General features: G+C 40.2%; 1 protein-coding gene and 1 pseudogene across 1 annotated transcript in view; one reads left to right on the top strand and one right to left on the bottom strand.

Annotated features, from left to right (window-relative positions):
- The window catches only part of DEPTOR (DEP domain containing MTOR interacting protein), a 212,488-nt gene that overhangs the window by 83,212 nt on the left and 106,484 nt on the right, over positions 1-22,792 (top strand). The window lies entirely within an intron of this gene.
- On the bottom strand, positions 11,994-13,751 carry LOC138156131 (large ribosomal subunit protein eL21-like; annotated as a pseudogene).

Below are 22,792 nucleotides of genomic sequence, written 5' to 3'. Positions count from 1 at the left end.
CAGAAGTATCTAAGACCTTCTTTTGACACACAGGCTGTGTGACCCTACACAAATCATTCCTTATTTTATAGAGGGGGAAATTGAGGCAGACAGGAGTCAGGTGACTTGATTAGGGTCACACATTTAGCAAGTGTTTGAGGCATAATTTGAATTCAGATTCTTCTGACTCTGAATCCAGTATTCTTTGTGCCATCCTAGGCGGCCATCTTAGTGCCCTCTGCCAACTCTCTAGGATTATAACTTGCAGAAGAGTTGCTGATATACTTTGGTGAAGGGAGTTTCCTCAGTGGGAGTTCCATAAATCAATGAAGTCAGTGATTTGGAATGATTCCTTCCCTCCCCCCAAAATAAAAAAAAAAACTCAATTTAAAAAACTATTAATGATTCAAAATTGTTATCATAAACCTGAATAACTGGACTGTTCAGTAATACAGCAGCATTCTTAGGGCCTGCTGAGTTCTGTTTGGGCTATTTACTCCCATACTGGATCATTTTAGACCATTGTGGGCTTGAATTTTGTGTTTGCTTTTTATAATTTTTCTACATCCTTTTTTATTTTTTGGATAGCACAGGGGGTAGAATGCTTGATCTCAAGTCAGGAAAACCTGAGTTCAAAATTGACGTCAAGATACTTTTTGAGCAGACAGACCCTGGGCAAGTCACTTAATCTCTCTCATCCTGTTTCCTCATGTAAAATGTGGATAATAATAGCACCTACCTCCCAGATTGTGAAGATCAAACGAGATAACTTATATAAAGTTCTCTGCAAACCTTAAAGCTATACGTAGATACTAGCTATTATTATATTTTACTGCTAATTTGTCTTTCTGTCAGCTGTTGTTTTCTCGTAACTGACAGTGTGCGTATGTCTAGTGGAACCCTACTTCCTCCTTCCCAATCAAGATAGCATAGGCAGCCAGGTGGCTCAGTGGATAGAGCACTGGACCTGGAGTCAGGAAGACTCAAACTTCATAAGCTCAAATCTGGCCTCAGAAACTTATGAGCTATGTCACCCTGGGAAAGTCACTTAACCCTGTTTGCCTCAGCTTCGTCATCTGTAAAGTGAGTTGTAGAAGGAAATGGCAAACCACTGCGGTATCTTTGTCAAGAAAACCCCAAATGGGTTCATGAAGAGTTGGGTGCAACTGAAGCAACCACTCAACAAATCAAGATAGCACAGCCCCTTGCTCCCACAAGAACCAACACATATTCCACTCTTGCAGTGATCTCCATGTTGTTGTTTTTTAGTCAGTGATCTCAGGGGTTGGCAAAAATGGAAAATCTCTCTTTTTTTTTTTTTTGGAGGGGGGAAGGCAGGGCAATTGGAGTTAAGTGACTTCCCCAAGGTCACGTGGCTACTTTTGTGTTAAGTGTCTGAGACTGGATTTGAACTCAGGTCCTCCTGACTCCAGGGTTGGTGCTCTATTCACTGCACCACCTAGCTGCCCCAAAATGTCTCTTTGAAATCTAAATGTGTAGATGCCACGCTATAGACTCTACATGATAGTAAGTACAGAAGGTGCCTGAGTTCTTCAGTATGGAAAGTAGGGGAAAATGTATGGATGGAGCTATAGATAAATATGCACATTCCTAGGAACAAACACTTCCACAAATTGAGATATATAACCCATTGTCCAGCTCAATCCCATGTTATTTGCCTAGTACTAAACTCTTTTGCCTGCAAACATAGCAGACTTTCTTGTTAGTTCCAGCTCAGCCATAGTTATTTTTTCTGGTTTTGATCCTGTTTCTACCTTCGCTAGCACCTCCTACCTCTAGCCTTCTCACTCCATGACTTATTAGCTGATTTCTTGCTTGGTCCTTTGGACTTGGTATCTCAGTTTTACCCTCACCTGTGGCTGTGCATCCAGGAAGAAGAATCCAGGAGGCAATTGGTGAGATAGGATTAGAGTTCAGGGTAGAGAGACAGGGAGGATAGGTAGATATGGGTATCACCTGTTTAGAGATAATTGAGCCCATGGGAGCTGATGAGGAAGTAGAGAAAGGAGAAAGCCCAGAACAGAGAGTGTGGATATTGATCCAGGAAAGCAGACTGAGAAGGAAGGAGTGGGGCATGATGTTGATCCAGCAAATGAGACTTCGAAAGAATGGTGAGATAGGAAAGTGAGAAAACAAGAGAGCCTAGTGTCATGAAAACCCCAAGAGAAGAGAGCATCTTGGATGAGGAAATGGGCAACAATGTCAAAGGCATCCAGGATGAAGGAATGGTCAACAGTGTCAAAGGCCTGAAAAAGATCAAGAAGCAGGGGCACCTAGGTGGCACAGTGAACAGAGCATTGACCCTGGATTCAGGAGGACCTGAGTTCAAATTTGGCTTCAGACACTTGACAACACTTACTAGCTGTGTGACCTTGGGCAAGTCACTTAACCCCAATTGTCTTGCCTTCCCCACTCCAAAAAAAAGATCAAGAAGCAGCATGCAACAATTAAATTCAAGTCAGTGAAGATTTAAGTGTCCACTATGTGCCAGGTACTGGTGCTAAGTGCTAGGAATACAAACAAAATAAAAGACAGTCCCTGCCCGAAAGGAGCTTACAATCTAATGAGGAAGACAATTTCCAAAAAGAAGCTGAAAGGTGGTGATTTGAAGGGAGGAACCTGGTGCAGGGATATGATGTTCCTCAGAGTCAAAACCAAGCTCAGTTGCTGATAGAAAATGGAGAGTTACTTGCTACACAGGAAAAACCAATGGCTATGTAATCAGATGACCTGGATTACCATCCCACCTCTGCCATTTGCTATCATTGTGACTATGGGCATCTGTCTCTTGGCTTTGGCATCCTGAACTATTAAATGAAGGATGGCTTCTGAGGTCTGTTCTAGTTTTAAATATATTATCCTGTGATTGAGGAAAGGTCATTATGAGACTGATGAGAGAAAAGTTTCAGTGATCGTTAAAGGCAGGATAGCAAGGATCATTTGAGAATTGAGGGGGAAGTGAGGAAGTAGAAGCAACAAGTATTAGTTCCCCCACCCCAAGATATTTGGCAGTGAAAGAATGGGAGTATAGAAAAATAGCTTGAGGGGATGGACAGGTGTAATGGGAATGTAAATTTGAAGATCTTCCCTGCCCCTAGGCTAAAGTGCACCTGGAGCCTGGGATGGGAGGCTTGTTTTTTCAGTAGATACTTTTTGATTGGCCAGTGGATCCAAAAGGTTGTTACATTCTCTGAGCCAGGAGAAGGCTATATAAACCCTGATGTGAGTCTTTGTTTTGGGGCTCACTTTGAGAAGCTGTTCTGTGATTTGATAAGGATTCTGGGAAGCCGTTGTCCAGAGGGCCCCCCCCCCTTTGAAAAACCCAGATGTTGAAACCCAGATGCTTATTTGGTATGGATGTAATGGCTGGACAGTTTGGAAAGCTGTCTCCTTCCTCTGTTTCTGTCTTGATAATTCTGCCTGTGAACTTTGAAGTTCGGGGTGCTGACCTTTTTCCCCTGAACAAGGTAAACGATATATGTTTGACTGATTAAAGTAAGCTTGTTAACCCATTTTGAGTTGCTTTCCTTTATCAAAGTAGATCCAAGAACCTGTGTTGGCAGCAAACCCTGAGGATGCTTGGGGTGCTTGCTGCTACCACAGGCCAAGTGAAAGGTTGTTAGTATTACTGCTAATGATAATAATAACTAACATTTATTTAGTACTTTGGAATTTGCAGAGCATTTTACACGAATAATCTCATGTGAGCCTCACAACGACTTGGTGAGGTACAGCTAATATTATTATCTCCATTTTACAGATAAGGAAACAGAAGCTCAAAACCTGTCTCAACTGAACCAAAAGGCATGGATCTTAGGACCACTGGACTTAGTGCAAATTTAAAAGGGATCAGTATATTGTAGAGTAGTGACATTGATCAACCCAGTTTAAGAAATTAGAGAGATGGGGCAGGAGGGTGGGGGGGGGCAGAGAGAGAGAGAGAGAGAGAGAGAGAGAGAGAGAGAGAGAGAGAGCGCGCGAGAGTGCCAAGATAGTTGAAGACAGCTGAGTGAGTATTGATATTTCATTTCATGGAGAATCTCTGCACCTTTCTCACAGTGTGAATATGAGATATCAATCCTCACTCAACAGGTTTCAACCGTTTTGGGTTCTGTCTCTCTCCGCTTCTCTCTCTTTCTCTCTGTCTTTGTTTCTCTGACTGTGTCTATCTCTCTATCTCTGTCTCTGCTTCTCTCTCTTTGTCTCTCTATCTATCTCTGTCTCTACTTCTCTCTCTTTCTGTCTTTATGTCTCTGTCTGTCTCTCTCTGCTTCTATCTCTTTTTCTCTGTCTTTGTCTCTCTGTCTCTGTCTGTCTCTCTGTCTCCCTCTCTCTATCTGGCTGGCTTTCTGCCTGTCTCACTCTCCTGGATCTCCCTCATTTCTTAAACTGCTCTGGTCACTATTACCATTATCCCTAGTAGTATTACCATACACCATTACTAGTGTCCTCTGCTAGGCTGTGAAATAGGAGGACAAGGATGCTTACCCCAGCTTGACTGATGATGAAAATGATGTGGAGACACCCTGTGACCTGCCTATGGATCCCACAATGAGTGTGCATCAGTCAGAACTCGCACCCAGCCCTTCTGACTCCTGGTTACTCCTTGTTCCACACCACCATGTTGCTTCTCATTTGTTTGCCCTGTTCTCTGTTTGGCTTGGTCCTTTTTTTCTTGTCATTTTCTTTGTGTTATTAATAATTCTTTATGAAACCGTATGAGGTTTTACCGAAACTTGCTGACTTCTTGTTCATGTTGTTTACATTGCCTTTCCTTTCTATGATCTCTTGGAGCTTGTTCACAGGTGGGAAAGTGTCTCAAAACAGAGCCAAGGGTTTTTCCTTCCTTCTTTATTTTTGGAGCTGATCACCCTAATTTTTAGGTGCAAAGCACATACCACACAAGAAGAATCCCGATTTTTTAAATGAGGAACTCTATGGAGTGTGACTTGTAGGATAAAGAGCTACCATGGGCCAGTTTATTCCTCTTGCTCCTGCTGTTACAGATGTCTTGTCCGGCTGCTGCAGGGAGGGCTGGCTTTCTTGGACCACTTCCTCCTGACAGCAGCAGAAGGAAAGTCTAGAGATTTAGTTGTAACATAACTTAGTTTTCTCAACTATAAAATGAAAGGTTTGGACTAGATGGCCTCTAAAGCCCCTTCTGGCTCTAGACCTATGTTCCTTTCATCTCTGGGATTCACATTTTGAGGAATCTATTAGAAATCCTTTATCTAAATTCATAAGAAGGCTTATTTTTATTTTTCAATCCACAGGCCATTCTTATCAGTTAGGATTTGAAAGCATTAAATTTCAGATAACTCAGTGGGTTAGCCTTCATTTATGCATTGCAGACAGAGGGTTTTAAGCTAAAAAGTGCTGTAGAGATATCTCACCCAACCTTTTCATTTTATACATGAGGAAATTGAAGGACAGACAGGTCAGTCCTACAGGACCTAATTTCTGTTGTGATCTTGGCAACAGGAAGAAACCGCAGAGTAGCTTTCAGCCAAAAGCATAAAGGAAACTTTGCAGAGACTGCAGCGAGCCTTGTGACTGTATGGAAGTCTCTGATTTCTCTGAGTCTATTTCTTCATCTCTAAAATGGGAATAATAATTCTTGGGCTACCTCCTTCACTGAATCATTAATAATAATAACGGTTCCCATCTGCTTTTAAGGTTTCCAGAACACTTTGTTTCTGTGGTGGAAGCACTGCTAACATTCCTAGATTCTTAGTTAATATATATAGATACTGCTTGATCAACATTGTGGGCAACTTCATCACCATATGATAATGCATATAAAATGCTTTGTAAATTCTAAAGTACTCATTGTTCCAAAGCTCCCAAACCCCAATATTTCTTGATTTTTCTATTCATCAGATTTGGTTCTAAATAGCTTTTGGCTATTTCCAAGAAAAACTAAACAGGTCAGGTCACACAGCTAGTAAGCTTCCAGGGCCAAGACTATAACCCAGGCCTTCGGATTTCAAGGTCTTTGCTCTTAGTCCCAAGCACACCTTTTGTAAGGAAAGAGCTCTGTAAACTTCAAAGTGCTTAAGCATTCATTAATCACTAACTATAGCCAGACTCTGTGCTAAGACTGGGGTTACAAATATAAACAAACAGCTAAGAATTCACTTCTTTGGAATAAAGATATTAATTAGTGCATCCCTAGTCTACTCTACCTTCCATTCAGTAGCAAGTGGGATAAATGGATGGTTTAGAAAAACTTCAAGGTTGCTGTTATCTCTCTGTACTCTAGAGTTTGACCTCCCAGCTCAGAAGTTTAAAATCTTGCTGGTCCTCATCCATCAGGAACAGGTCCAAGAAAAGCCAAGCTCTCCCAGTCCAAACTCATAGAAGGTAGAAAACTTTCCATTTTCTTTGATCATTTCTCTTTGACTCCTGTTTCTGAGGAAGGGGTACAGACCAGTCCTTCGACCTGTGATTAATGCCATGTCCTCCAGTATCTTATGAATTTGATCTTCCTTCTTTCAGCTTTGATCTCTCCCTTTCCACTGAGTATCACTCACTGCCTAAAATCAGGCTCAGGTCTGTGTCATCCTTAAAGGTTTTCACTTTATTCTGCCTTTCCTTCAAACAATCACTTTCTGTCTTCCCTTTTCCTGCCAAATTCCTGGAAAATCTCATTTCTATTCATTGCATTTTCTCACTTCCATTTACTTCTCAAACCCTGGCTGTCTAGTATCTGGCCTGATTGATTCTTATGACCCAGTGATATTCTACCATGTTCATTTGTGAACCATTCTCCAGTTCATGGGCATCTTTGTTATTACCAGTTCTTTGCTACCACACAAAGTGTGGCTGCATACCTTGTGGCGTGCATGGGACCTTTTTTTCCTGTCTTTGACCTCTGTGGTTCATATACTAGGGTGTTCTTAAGGTACTCAAACAGTTCGACTCAAGGTTAGCATCCATCCATTTATATAATATTTTAAAATTTGCAGAGCATTTTACATACATTCCCTTATTTGATTGTAGCCCATATGCTCTCAGAAGACCCTAATTCCATTTTCACTCTCATAGACAAGTTAGGTCCTCTAGCAAGGCAACCCTTCAGGGTTATAAGGGTACTCTTGAAGAATCAAGGGTGATTCTCTAATTCTATGAACTCAAACCCCTATTCAAGTTCATTCTCTCTAATTAGTTGCCAGTGATTAGACAGGTAATCTAATGGTCTTTTCTCAGTCCCCTTTCCTTTACCTTTCTATAGCTTTGGATAGGCAACTAGTTGGCTCAATGGATAATATTGGACCTGGGGTCAGCTAGACTTGAGTTCGAATTCTGCACCAGATACTTACTAGAAGCATAGCCCTGAACAAATCACTTCCTCTTTGTCTCAGTTTCCTTGTCAGTCAAATGAAGGTAATAGCACCTGTCTCCCAGAATTGTTGCAAGGATAAAATGAGATCTTTATAAAGCTCTTTGCAAACTTTAAAGTGCTTTTATATAAATGTTTATTGTTTTTGTATAATTAGGTCTTCATGATAAGGTTTACTCTCTTCCATATGGTCAAGCCCCCTGAAATAATCTGGAGAGAAATTTTTGTACCCATAAACACGTGTAACACTTTGCAGGCTCTTATTTCTAAAGCTTGTCCTTAACCAGAGGTGATACACTGTTCACTTTGCCACACTTGGCATTGAAAAGACATTAAGTATCTTCCAAATCTCCTCTTGAAACTGGACACCATTTGCAACATAGTCTAAATCTGAGTACTCATACAGCTTTATTCCTTCTGCAAGAAGGTCGAGAAGACCCCAGTCTTTCTTAACAGTTGTGCAACCTTTGTTTGATGCAAGACTTGAGGGAGAGTCTGGAGTTGGTGAAAGAGGAGGGGAAAGTGTGAGATGATTACAAATTCGTGCAACAATAAGAATACATAGAATTGAAATGGGAGCTTTAGAGAAGTATTTGGAGTAAAGGAAAATAGCAGAAGTTTAGAGGAGGGATAGAAAATCTTCAGTGAGGAGATGTTTCCTCTCATTTAATGCTCAGCCTAGATGAAACAGCACGTTGGAATTGCTGTTAGTGTGGGGGTTCCCTGTTATTCACTAGATTGTAAGTAAATCCATTTATCCAAAGAGGGTGCTGAGAGGTAAGTCTGGCTTTGTTGCTCCACTTGCTAAATGAAAACATCCCTGGTTAATTACAGCCTCACACAAAAGGAGATAGGGAGGGAGTACAGATTCATTGTTTACTAAATGGAGAAAAATACCAAATTAACTAGAAGCAAGCACTTGTTAATTTTAGTTCTTCAAAAGGGTCTTTGAAGCTTTAAAGGATAAATAAAAACATGAATATGCTGTGTTCAAACAAGGTTTTAGATACTGAACAAATCTTATTTGCGGGTCAGTATAAACATTTGCAGAGATCTATTTAATTTATCTGGACCTGTGATTTGATTCATGGGTGGGAAACCTCCCAGTGTGGAAAAATCCCATCACTGATGCACTTTAGCAGTTTATCTGTAATTTATTAATTGATCAATATGAACTAATTAAACTTAGAGAGTGCCAGGCTCAGTGCCAAGCTCTGGGGATAGGTAGAAAGAACAAAAACAAATCCAATACCCACTGTTAACTGAGCTTACATTCCAATGTGAGTCACCCCAGGTGCCGAGTTTAAATGAGTTTGTCCATAATCACACAACTAGGATCTTAGATGTAGGACTTGAACCTAGTTCTTTCTGGCTCCAAAGCTGGTCTTCTATATACTGTACTATGCTGCCTTTCAACAAGATTTATATTGTTATCACATACATTTGAATGATAATGTCATAAATGGAATTTATATAACATTTTAAAATTTGCAAAGCATTTTATATGCATTCCCTTATTTGATTGTAGCCCACATACTCTCAGAAGACCCTAATCCCATTTTCACTCTCATAGACAAGTTAGGTCTTCTAGCAAATCTACATTTTCCCTTCAGGATTATAAGGGTACTCTTGAAGAGTCAAGGGTGATTCTCTAATGCTATGAACTCAAGCCCCTATTCATGTTCATTCTCTCTAATCATTTGCTGGTGTTCAGCATTCTAGTTTCAGATAACCAATTAAACGCAATTAGCTTTTACAACGGGAGAGTTACTGAGAAGTTACAACAGGAACAGAGGCACAAACATTATCCCCCAACACCACCTCATTTCCTGGGGAGAGTGGGCTCAAACTAAAAGCAGTTTCTATAAAGCATCTGTCCCAAGTTATTCACCAAGTTGCTTCTGAATGTGATATAGTCAATAGAATCTGGCTGTAGGATCAGTCCAGCTGGTCTGAGGCCTGAGGCTTTGCTGATGGACCACAGATTGTCCTAGACTCTGATTGCCCAACCTCTAGTGGTTTGTTCTCCTGACAAGGTCACAGCCCAGTGCATTAAGCTCACACCATCGCAGACTAATCTGTTCCACCTCCAATATCCCTTCACTTAAGGCAGGAAATAGACACCACAGAAACAAGCAACAGGAAAACCACGCACTCATGAACCACCAGGCAGCAGCAGCCCCAATGGGACCTATCTCCTCAACAGAACGTTTATAGCAGTCCTTGCATCCTCACTCAAACAACCAGGCAGCAAAGAAAAAAATGCCTTGGCTGATTAGTGCCTTTTGAATACATTCTCAGTTCTGGTTGAGCAACCAATTGAAAGGCTTCTTTTCTTCACATGGTAAGCAGACTGGAAACAAGCCCTAACATGCTCTGAATTGAGAAGGAGAGCCCTTCCATTATATGTCATTATTCCCTGAACCTCTCCCACATGTATCAGCCCAGCAGGCTGCACATGTCTATAAAGACAGGTTTCATAGCAGTCCTGTGAGGTGGACACCACAGGCTTCCCCCTCTCCCCTTCCCCATTCACAAATGAGGAGAGTGAAGCAGTGAATAAAGCTCAATGACTTGCCTGTCTCATAACTAGTGTAGAGGGTGGCATTTAAATCCACATCATTCTGCCTCCAAGGCTAAAACTGTATCCTCTATACCAGGCAGCCCCTTGAAAAGCTCATAGAAATCAAAGAAAATTCCTTCTTTGTCCCTTCCTTGCATTTGCTTTCACCTAATTCCTGGTGCCCCCTACAGAGATGGTATTGCTTTCACTTTGGACCTGTAAAGACCAGTTAACCATTTTCTATAAGGGCTAGCCCTTGATTATGTATACTAAAGCAGGAGAGCAGTGTTGCAAATTTGAAAAATTATGTTTGAATTTGCTTTTGAAACTTTTATTTTTGGACTTCCAGATGGATGTAGCTAGAGCTGATATTCTGAAAATTCATCACACTTAAAGCTGAGTAGTGAAGAAAGCCGTAAGATAAAGGACCTCTTTACAGAGTTGTAGAAAACCTTCTCTATTTAGCCCCTTGGCTCAGAACTTGTCCAAACTAGGACTTTTTGGTTATAATATAATCTGAGAACCCAAAACATCAGCCTCAAACAAATTACTGTAAGCCCGTGGTATTTGTTTGTTTTAATCCTTCCCGAGTTTGGGGAGATAATTAAACCTTTTGGTTTTTAAAGATCTCCTGCTGGGTATCAGGCCATAAGGAATAGTCAAAGTAAATTGGAGACAGTTGTGTCAGCAAAGTACTTTATCATCTAACTGATTAATTATCAGTTGAACTTAAAAGCAAGCTTTGTGTAAATGAGTTTAGCCTTTAGCTATCATCCCTTACAATGGTCATTATGCTCAGAAATAAATTAAGTGATAATTTTAAGATTGAAAATAGAACCAGGGCTGACTGATAGGTTTTTTGTCTGCCAAGGAACAAGTTTGGAGAGTCTCATCATTTGATTGGCTCCTGGATTATGAATTTTTTGGTTATGCAGACTATTGAAGATCTACTCAATGTTAGACAGATTTTAATCTATGATCTTTCTGAGTGGTGGGAACATTAGCAACCAAGGAGATCATAGATCTTTACAAATCAGGACAGGCTAATGTTGGTATGCACCCTAACAGGAGGGAGTACTCCAGTGAAGATTACAGACTGTATCTTGTTTGCCTCTTAACTGTGCACTTTCACAAATCTTCCTCCTCTTGGATATATTAGCTTCTTACCTTTGCTATTCTACCTTAGGGCCTTTCAGTATAAATATATATATAAATACATATACACACAGATACATATGGCATTATGTTTTATGCATATATGTATCTTAAACAGATAGATGCATATATATGTGTGTATATGTGTTCACACATATGTGTTAACTTTTAAATTTATTTCCTACTTAGTTTTTTTCTTTTCAGTATTCTCTTAGCCATTTCCCCCTGGCAAAGAAGAAAAGTATAGCCCAGCTTTTTCATGATGATCTTATAGCTATTTGGGGAAAAAACAAAAACATCTTGCATTCCCTCCTAGGTCTTTGCCTTTTCTTGGCCAACCATCTTTAGAGCCTTTGAGTGATTTTCATGCCACAGAATTTTAAGTCTCATTATCATTTTGGTAACTCTTACCTGCATTCAATTTAGCTGGCTAATGTCCTATAAATGCTACCTAGAATTGAATCCAGTACTTAGACTAGCACCAATTATAGTCAGAATGTCACTCCTGCCTTTGGATAGAAATTTCATTTTGTTTAGGCTGGATTAAGTATTTTGAGGTTTTTTTTTTCTTAAAAAATGAATTTCCTGTTTATGAAAGCATTATTGAATATAGCTTTTTGGGATACCCACAGATTTTGAATGGTGAACACGGGCAGTAACTAAAACTTTTGTTTTGTTTTGTTGCTGTGCAAGTAGAAATCTTCACCATTTTATATGAAGCTGAGACCCAGTGTGGCTACATGAATTGACCCAGGTCATACAGGTATTAAGTGTCAGAAGTGGTATTTGATTCTATCTATTCTGATTTCTCAACCAGGGCTCTTTCTACTATACTATGGTTGGCTAAGGTTATATAGATAGGAAGTGGCAGAGACAAGACTTTTACTTTTTTTTTCATAATCCAATATTTTTTATTGTTCTTTTTTTCATCACTTATGCCATGAATTCATAGGGGATTGGTTCCAACAGCTCAGGTTCCTTGCCATTGGTTCACACAAAGTGTGCTTCTCTGGGTGGAGCAGGCTGGCATTTCAGTTGAACCCAAGTGCCTTTTTCTTTGGCTTCCTTCTTCTTCTGATCATTTTCCTTTACCTGCTTCAGGAAGCTATCTCTGCTCTTGGAATGCTTAATATGCTCAATACACACATGTAATATAATGCCAAGGAAAGGCAACTTCCCAAGGTTCAGAATACCAGCATAGGTGCTCTCCATTTTATTCAGTGACCAACTAAGAACAGAGAAGATCAAAACATGACATCATTCAAAATACAGCATTTACTAAGTGTGATTAAATAATCTCCAAGTACTACCCCACCCCAGGACCTTCCTGAATCATTCAATCAATTACAAAGTCCCAGTTCTAAATACTTCTCCACCCCTAGGCTATACCTTCATTTGGTCCACCACAAAACCCCTCTTCTCAAATGGAGATTAGTTTCCAAACATAGGTAAAGTACCTTCATTTGTCAATCACAGAGCACAATAAGGTCAAAAGTTCCCCACCCCTGGATCACAATTGAATCTACCCCAGAGTTACATCAAGTTTAAACACAGCACTTAATACCCAAATGGAGGTCTTTTCTTCATCTTGACAGGAGGCAAGTTCTCAGCAATCTTAGTTCCTGGGGAGACAAGGCTTAACAAGACCATAAGATACATTGCCAGTCCCTTCATGAATTCATCCTCTGTCTGTAGAACAGTCCTAGAACCCCTGAACACATTAGCAAAGCCCTCTCCCAGGATTTCTGTAAACATACAACAAGAAAATCCTTCTTCAGGGCTTCTGAACCAACAGAAAGGCTCCCAGACCCCTGCAACAACAGCACTGTCCTTCACCAGTGGACAGTATTCACTCTGTCTGCAGGACAGTCTCCAGACCCCTGCAACAACAGCACTGTCCTTCACCAGTGGACAGTATTCACTCTCTGTCTGCAGGACAGTCTCAGGGCTTCTTAGTGAACAGCCAGGTTCCAGGACTTCTTCAACAAAAGGACTGTCTTTCACCAGTGGACAAATCTGGCAAAATAACATCAAAACAGACAGACAAAGTACCAGCAAAACAGCCATGTCTCCTCAGTCCTTGGCAGCTCAGGGGGCAGGTCTCAAAAGTCCAGGGCAATTCAAAGTGGCCACCAGCAATTCTCTTAGTCTCTCTCTCTCTCCACGAGGTGCTGCTTCCAAAAAAGATCTTCCGCCTCTCTCTTATCTCTCCAAATCTATGTCACCAGCTCCTCCCAGTTCAGGACTTTCTTTTCACATCAACAAGTCCATCCCACAGGTGGGATTAACAAGCTCTGGGTTTTAACACAATCAATTTGAAAACCAAGCCAATACAGGGGAATCGTTAATTGCCATTACTATCACAACACATTAATTCTTTTGGCTAGAATCTTGCCTGTAACCTGTTTGTTTACAACAATGCCTACAGCATTCTGAGTAACATTATAAACCCGTCCAGTCTTGCCATGGTAACATTTGTGGGGCATTCCTTGCTGAACTGTGCCCATACCCTTGATATCTACAATATCACCTTTCTTGTATATTCACATATAGGTAGCCAAAGGGACAACACCATGTTTTCTAAAGGGCCTAGAAAACATGTATCATGTCCCTCTCCTTTTTCCTTTTGTGTTTGTCATTTTGGCAACTCACGTGAAGCAGGAGCGGCTCGAGCCCCGTGTACCTGGAATATGGTGGAGCCAGGGGAAAGGAGACTTTTACTTTTTAGATGTTCTTTTTTCCTTTCTTCTTTCTTTCTCTCTCTCTCCCTTCCTTCCTTCTTTTTTCACTTATTTTTCTTTTATTTATCTTTTCTTCTTTCTTCTTTATTTATTATGAACTTAATCACCTACAAACACTAACATTTCAACATACAAAACACTCAAGAAACTTGCACATATACTTATTAAAGAAATATATTTTATATATGCTAAATTTTAAAAGGTTATAATGAAGCTGATCCGTTTGCCTCTTTCTACACTTTAAATTTTATTCTGCATTTTAAATATTGTTTTAGTTATGCTATTTTTTTCATATCTATCACTACCCACTAAGTTACCACCTCCCCTCCCTCTCTCTGAGTACAAGTCCTCCAAATGTACATCTTCCAACAAAACAAATCATTGGGCACGGCTGAGAATTATTATTTTCTCCAGAGCATAGAAAACCCAAAACCTTCTCAGAGGAGAGTTCATCCTTTGCAGGCAGAATCATGGTTTCCTTTGCTTATCTTTCCCTATAGTGTTCTTCCTGTTTCAGTTTTAATTCAGCAAAGTTCATAGATATCCTTACATACTTGTTCTCTGTCATATAGTCATGTATGTATATATAAAAATATGTGTATACATATATATAACAGATGTGTATAATACATATATAAAATATGTGTATACATATATTATATATATATATCATGCATGTGAAGCTTTGAAGTTACCTTATGATATACACACATTGAGCAGTGTGTCAGTAAGGAAAAATCATTGCTTCTGGAGCCAGAAACTGGGAGTCACATCCAGCCTCTGTATCTCCCTACCTGTTTGACTTTGAGCCTCAATCTCCTTCATCTGTCAAATGAGACCTGTGATGTCCTTTGATCCTATGTACATACTATAGGGGCAGCTAGGTGGCATGGTGGATAGAGTTCTGGACCTGGAGTCAGGAAGACCTGAGTTCAAATCCAGCCTCAGACACTGTATGACCCTGGGCAAGTTACATAACCCTGTTTGCCTCAGTTTCCTCATCTATAAAATGAGCTGGAGAAGGAAATGGCAAAGCACTCCATTATTTTTGCCAAGAAAACCCCAAATGGGGTCACAAAGAGTTGGACGTGACTGAAAATGATTGAACAACAACAAATATACTTCTAAGACATTCCAGAAGCTGCCAGTCCTCTAACAGTTCCCTTTGTCTTTTCCTTCTTTGTAATGCAGCATCTTCCTCTTTTGGCTCAAATTGAGTTTCTTGTTGCATCTGATTCAGCTGTATTCATGGAAAAATAAAATCAGCATTAGCTCGCACATATTGCCTGACTCTGGTTAGTGTGCTATGACAGGGAAGGACGATTGGTTGGAATCCCTGTCTCAGGTGCCTCATGAAACCTTTTCTAATTCACCTCACCTCCAGATCTTAGTGCTCTCTCCATCCTAAAATGGGTTCATACTTAATTACAAAAACCCCCAAAACTTTGTACCTGCTGTATACTTCCAGTAGGATTTAAGTTCCTAGGAAGACAATGATATACACAGACACGGACACACACAGATATTTATTTGTTTGTTTACTTGTTTATATTTATATATGGGGCAGCTAGGTGGTAGGGTGGATAGAGCATGGGACCTGGAGTCAGGAAGACTTATCTTCCTGAGTTCAGATGTTAGACACTAGCTGTACCCTGGGCAAGTCACTTACCCCCATTTGTCTTAGTTTCATCATCTGTAAAATGAGCTGGAGAAGGAAATGACAAACCACTTTAGTATCTTTGCTAAGAAAAACCCAAATGGGGTCACAGAGTTAGACACAATTGAAAAACGACGGAAATATTTCGCTATGTGCATCTATCTATATCTACATATATACACACATATGCATATGTGTATGTGTATGTACACATACACCTAAATATCTCTCTTGATATAGATATAAATATAGTTACATAGAGAAATTCATCCTGTGATCTAGGTAGTAAGAGCTGGAGGCACAAATACTAGCAAGCTAGATAACCCCTCCCCTCAAGGAGCTTACATACAAGTATTGGGAGACTTCACATAAAAGAATGCTGCAAAGTTCCCTGAGGCAGCATAATTTAGAGATAGTCAGGAAGTAGAGACCCGTATCTGGGCAATACGGGGTCACCTATCCAAACCTAGGCTGGTTTCAGGAATGAAGTCTTAAGTTTCTTGAGGGAACAGTCGTTTGGAGATGACCCAAAAGACACCTGGACCTGTCTCAGTGGCTGCCTTTGTATTATCAATGCCTAACAAATGCTTGTTTAATTGAAATGAAACATTCTATATGCACCAGACAGTGAATTTTTTAAAATGTTCACTGAGAAAGTGAGTGAATGCATAAGGGATCCATGAAAATGATGAAGGATGATAATTATAACTTTATTAGACCTTGGCTATAAATGTTAATATGTTAAAGTTTTGGATGAACCTGGATTTCACCCAATAAACAGGAGAAGCTTGAAATTTCAGGTTCATTTTTCTATTTAATAATCATAATAACAGTAACAATAATAAAACAACTATAATAATGATAATATAACAATATATAATAATGCTAACCATTTCCTCTATTATTAATAATAATATGCTCCAGAAGGTAGTATCTGGAATAATGGGCTTAGATTTCAGAGAAATAGACTTTGGCTCAATGCAAGAAAATTTTTCCTAACAATTAGAGCCTTTTGAAATTAGAATGGGCTCTCTAGGGAGGTAATGGGCTCCCCTTCCTGGAAATCCTTTAAGAAGAAGCCAAATGATCCCTTGTCAAGTATGTAGACAAACTAGATCTTTGGACTAGAAAGGACAGGAAAAAAATGACTAATAGTTGAGTTAATACCCAACATAAGTAAGAGATAATCTAACTGTTCTGGAAGAGTTTTAGTATCTAACCTAGATGAATCATCTCTTGGGATGCTGAAGAACCTGGTGTATTGGAGTGCAAATTCCATCAGTCATTTTCCTGACCATGTCACACATACAACTCCTCTTAGCTCTCACCCATCCAGTAAATTTCAGTGACTTCCTATTGCTTCCAGGATCAAATATAAAGTCCTCTGCCATTTAAAGCCCTTCACAACCTGGCCCCTTCCTGCCTTTCCAATCTTTTTACACATTATTTCCTGAACCTAAAATCCAGCTGCACTGGCTTACTTTTAAGCTCCTGTAGGTCTCTGCCTTGGTTGTCTTTCCATGCCTTGAATTCTCTCCTTCATTTCCACCTCTTGGTTTCTCTGGTTTCCTTTAAGACTCAGTTCCTGCTCAAATCCCACCTTCTGTAAATGGAAGCCTTTCCAAGGCTGCTCTGCTGCTACCATGTTTCCCCGATAATAAGACACTGTCTTATTATTTTTTTGGACAGAAAAACACCAGAGGGCTTATTTTCAGGGGAGGGCTTATTTTAATGAACATTGACAGCAATTTTAATAAACAGGTAAATGTGAACAAAAAAATGTACCTTTATTCAATAAGCAAATCACTGGGGAAGAACAGGATGACGCGCTCACTGCTGCAGCTCTGATTGGATGCAGCTCGGAGCGCAGCGTGTGTTTCACCCGGGGGGGAGGGGGGACGGTGCATACAGAGGGTACCGTAATGTAGCGTGTAGCGCAGGGGATCACCTTCACTACAGTAGCAATCTCAATAGGGCTTATTTTCGGGGAAGGGCTTATTTTAGAGGAATCTAACACAGTAAGGGGAGGGCTTATTTTCGGGATAGGTCTTATTATCGGGGAAACACGGTAGTGCCTTCTCTCTGAGAACAACTTCTACTTTGTCTATACTTTGTCATATCTAGTTTTATACACGTTCTCTCCCTCATTAGAAAGCAAGCTACTTGGGAGCAAGGACTGTTTTTGCCTTTCTTCGTATTCTCATCTCTTGGCACAGTGCTTGGCATATATTCCTATGAGCCTAAATAAATGCTTGTTGACTGACTGCTACTTGAAGGATCATGATGGAATAAGGAAGGGGACTGGAAAAGGACAAATGTCTCAGATTTTGTTGTTAGTTTGTTGTGCTTTTCTGCAGGTCAAAATAGGTTTGACAGCATTCCTGGCAAAATTCTAGAATATGCTATTAAAGAGAAAGTAAACATCTAAAAACAAGGAAGTGGTAGTCAGGCTTGGAACATGAAAAAGAATCTTCATGGTTTCACAAGGACCATGTCATGCCACTCTAATAACCTTATTTCCTCTTCTAAATGAGTGATTCACCTGGAAGATAATATTATAGATGTTATTTAGTAAATATATAAAAGCACTTGATAAATTCCATCAGGCTGTCCCTGTATAAAAGGAGAGATGTGGTCTAGATGCAAGTCTAATTAGGTGGATTTGGAACTGATTGAAGGCAAGACCCAAAGAGTAATCATTAATAATCACTTGTCAGAATTAAAAATGATCTCCAGTAGGGTCCCTCAAAGATCTGGTGTTGGCCCTGTGCAGTTTAGCATTTTTAATAACTTGACTTTATCATAGTTGGCATGCTGATCAAACTTGGAGATGACACAAAACTGAAAGGAAAAGCTGTCACTGGATGACAAATTGAGAATGCAGAAAGATCATGATAGGCTAGAGGAGGGGGTTGGCAAACAGTGGCAAGTGCTCACTGACTAATATTGTATAGCTAAAATAATTTTGATATTTTAAAATGAAGGGTTTTTTATTTTTAAAATGTACATACAAAAACAGGCAGGCTAGAATTGACTCTCAGCTCACAGTTTGCTGACTCCTAGGCTAGAATAGTGACCTGAATTTAATTTTTAAAAATTAATTAGGGATAACTATAAAGCCTTATACTCATGAAGTCAGTTTTTTTTGTTTGTTTGTTTAACCCAAGGACAAAATAGGGGACCATGGCTAGAGAGTAGCTTGTCTGGAAAAGATCTGGGAGTTAGTGGACCACAAGATCAGTACAAGTCAGCAGTATGCTATGGTACCCATGATATTCTTGGGCTGAATTAGAGAGGCTTAGCCCTCAAGAATGGGGCAGTTTGGTGGCACAGTGGATAGAGTCCCTGACCTCGAGTCAGGAAGACTTCTTTTCCTGAGTTTAACGCTGACTTCACGTACGTACTAGCTATGTGACCTTGGGCAAGTCACTTAGCCCCGTTTGAACTTAGTTTCCTTATTTGTAAAATGGATTATAGAAGGAAATGTCAAACCATTCCAGTGTCTTTGCCAAGAAAATCCCTAATAAGGTCATGAAGAGTCTCTGCCCTGATCAGACCTCAGCTGAGCTTTTCATCCTATACCTTTTAGAAAGGATATTGAAGAACTTCAAGGCCATCCCATATGAAGATTACCTGAAGGAACTGAGGATATTTAGCCTAGAGAAGGCCCAGGGGATACATCATAACTTTCTTCAAGAATAGAAAACAAACTGTCATGTGGGAGAAGCCTCAGACCTGAGGCAGCATCTTAGTGGGGAAAGAGCACTGGATTTCAACTCAGAAGACCTGGGTTTAAATTCTGCTTTTGTTACTCATGACCTGTGTGACCCTACTTTACCTCTCTGAACCTCAGTGTCTTCATCTGCAAAATGGAGATTGTTCATTTGTGTCTGACTCTTTGGGACCCCATTTAGGATTTTCTTGGCAAAGATCCTAGAGTGGTTTTCCATTTCCTTCTCTAACTCATTTTACAGATACAGAAACTGAGGCAAACAGGGTTAAGTGACTTGCTCAACGTCGCACAGCTAGTAAGCATCTGAGGCCAGTTTGAACTCAAGAAGATCAGTCTTCCTGGCTCCCAGCCCAGCACTCTACCCACCACACCATCTAACTGCCCATATTAAGGAATTAATGCATTTAATGGCCCCTGAGGCCCCTTGCAGTCTGAGATCTATGATCCTACAATCCAGAGGGTACAATGAGAAGCGGTGAGTAGAACCCTACAGTGCCAAATTTTGGGAAAACTCCCTAATAATTAGAACTCTCCAAAGTGGAATGGGTTGCTTCGGACCAGAAGTTTTGGGTTCCCCCTTCCTGGGGATCTTCAGGTAGAGGCCTGGTGACTGATTGTCAGATGAACTGAAGAGGGGGATTCTTTTTCTGGTAGGGTTTGGACTGGATGGCTTCTGGGGCCCCTTCCAACTCTGAGAGTCTGTGTTTTGTGAAATATGAACAGAAATCTAATTTATGAACTGGCTAACTATTCTCTGGTTCACGTAGAATACTCATATATTTAATTTTGTAAAAAGGAAAAGTGATTTGTTCAGTCAGTAGGGGACACAAAATCTTTGACACAAGAGCATAATGAAATAACCCTTTAATTTTTATTTTTAGACAAAGGCGGAAGCTGACTTAATAACATGCAACCGTCAATGTAGATAAGCCCTAAGGCTAACTCCAATAAATGAATTTCCTTGACTAGGGAAATGAGCTGGTTGACTAAGAAGAGGAAATGAATAAGGAAGATTAAGATCATACTACCAATAACTGATTTCTATACCTAAGACAGTCAGACTGCTTAGATTATATAATGTCATGTGTGATTATTCACTTCAACAAATGTTTTTAAGAGTCTACCATCTGCAATGAATTGTGTTAGGCACTGGGGATCCAAAAATGGAAAAAGATTGCATAATCTTTGCCCTCACAGAGCTTATAATATTGTAAGAAGAATGAGATGTGGATACAAATTAGGAAATTAGGATATGCTAATTAGTAAATGAAAAAGTAAGGGAGAAGAAAAACAGAATCATACTAAACTTTCAAGGAAAGGGGAATTTGGGAAGGTTTCTGGAGTGAGCTGGACTTTGGAAAAAGAAAAGGATTTCAGTAAGTAAAGATGGGACTGAGGAAGCAAAAGGGAGAATTTTCTTTCAGGAATGAGGGTGCCCATGTACAAAGGCAGAAGAAAGTCAGTGTGGTACAGTTGCTTTCTGGAGCATAAAGGCTACTAGTAAAAATAATTAACAATTATAAAGTTGTTAAAAGTGCCTTACATGTTTTGTTGTGTTATGTCATTTGGTCCTTGCAATAGGTTGGTGAGGCAGGTATTGCAGTTATCATCATTGCCCTTTTACAGATGGGGAAACTGAGTCTGGGGCAGGTTAAATGATTTGCTTCATTGCTACACAGTAGCACTTATTGCTAGTAAGAGTCAGAGTCAGGATTTTAACCTAGTTCTGTATCAATTGTAATACAGGCCTCTTTCTTCTATCTCAGGGTTTTTAATCTGGGATTTGTGAACTTGTTTTAAAAATATTTTGATAACTATTTCAATGTGACCAATTTCCAATATGACTGTAATCCTATGCATTTTATTTTTTGTCATTCAGTTATTTTAGTTGTGTCCAACTCTTCATGACCCCATTGAGGTTTTCTTGGAAAAGATCCTGGAGTGGCTTGTTATTTCCTTCCCTAACTCATTTTACAGTGAAGGAAACTGAGGCAAATAGGGTTAAGCGACTTGCCCAGGGTCACACAGTTAGCAAATGTCTAAGACTGAATTTGAACTCAGGTCCTCTTGACTCCAGGCCCAATGCTCTATTGGCTGTGTCATCTACCTGCCCTCTGCATTTTATTACTCTATTTAAAACCTGAGGGTGGAGTCAAGATGGCTGATTCTGTGGGGCTCCAGCTACCACCTCCTCCAATTCATGTAAAAGGTGACTCTGAACAAACTTTGGAGCTACAGAACCCACAAAATGACACAGACAAGCTAACCTCCCACTGAGGACATCCTGGCAGGCTAGTAGGAAGCGGCCAGCTCAGCCCTCTGGGAGCCAAGCCCAGCCCTGCTTTAGCCGGAGGTCTTAGCCTCAGGGTGGCCACAGCCAGCCACGGGCTAGAGGGACTTCAGATCACCATCAGCTGTGGCGGTTTCCAGAATTATCAACACGTAGATGTTAAGGACAAAGTGAGAGGTCAGTGCAGTGTGGACTTTGGGACCCAGTAGTTGGGGAGTGCAATAGGCCTTTATCCCCCCGAGGGAGGAGCCACTGAGAAAGCAACTGCGACCATGCAGCCTCAGCAATGTGGCAGATTCGGCTCCTGGCCTGCAGAGTGTAGGGGGACCAAGCAAACTAGTCTGAGGGATAATCGCTCTGGCTTTAACCTGCTTGAATCTGTATTGTGGTCTAGGGTGGAGGTCCTGGGGTGTGTGTCCAGCTTGCCAAGAGTGTGTGGAGTCTTCAGAGAGGGCACCTAACTAATACCTTTGGCAGCTGAAAAAAAACCCTGTCTGGTGGCAGAGTCCTACTGTGGCAAAAAGCCCAAAAGTCAAGTAATTGAGTGGCAACATGAGCAGGCAAAGGAAGCAAAGCAAACAGAGCAACCCAACTTTACACTCCTATTTGGGGGTCAAAAAGGATCAAAGCATGGAAAAGGAGGAAGACAGCAAAGTAAGAACTCCTGCACCAAAAGCTTCCAAGAAAAATACAAGCTGGTTATAGGCCATAGAGGACCTTAAGAAGGATTTTGAAAACCAAATAAGAGAAGTGGAGGAAAAATTGGGAAGAGAAATGAGAATGATGCAAGAAAATTATGAAATGAGAGTCAACAAGCTGACTGAAGAAAATAACACCTTAAAAAAATAGACTAACTCAAATGGCAAAAGAGGCTCAAAAAGCCAATGAGGAGAAGAATGCCTTAAAAAGCCGAATTTTCCAGATGGAAAAAGAATCTCAAAAGCTCACTAAGGAGAATAATTCCTTCAGAATTAGATTGGAGCAAATGGAAGCTAGTGACTTTATGAAAAATCAAGATACTATTAAACAGATCCAAACAAATGAAAAAATAGAAGGCAATGTGAAATATCTCATTGGGAAAACCACTGACCTGGAAAATAGATCCAGGAGAGATAATTTAAAAATTATTGGACTACCTAAAAGCCATGATCACAAAAAAGAACCTAGAAGTCATCCTTCAAGAAATTTTCAAGGAAAATTGCCCTGATGTTTTAGAACCAGAGGGCAAAATAGAGATTGAAAGAATCCATTGATCACCTCCTGAAAAAGATCCCAAAAAGAAAACCCCTAGGAATAATATAGCCAGGTTCC

Source organism: Petaurus breviceps, unplaced genomic scaffold (assembly GCF_028583685.1).
Source record: "Petaurus breviceps papuanus isolate PSGF00001 unplaced genomic scaffold, PetGlider_PUasm1.0 98, whole genome shotgun sequence".
Classification (NCBI taxonomy): Eukaryota; Metazoa; Chordata; class Mammalia; order Diprotodontia; family Petauridae; genus Petaurus; species Petaurus breviceps.
The sequence above is the reverse complement of the archived record's forward strand: the minus strand, read 5'-3'. Positions and strand labels throughout refer to the sequence as shown.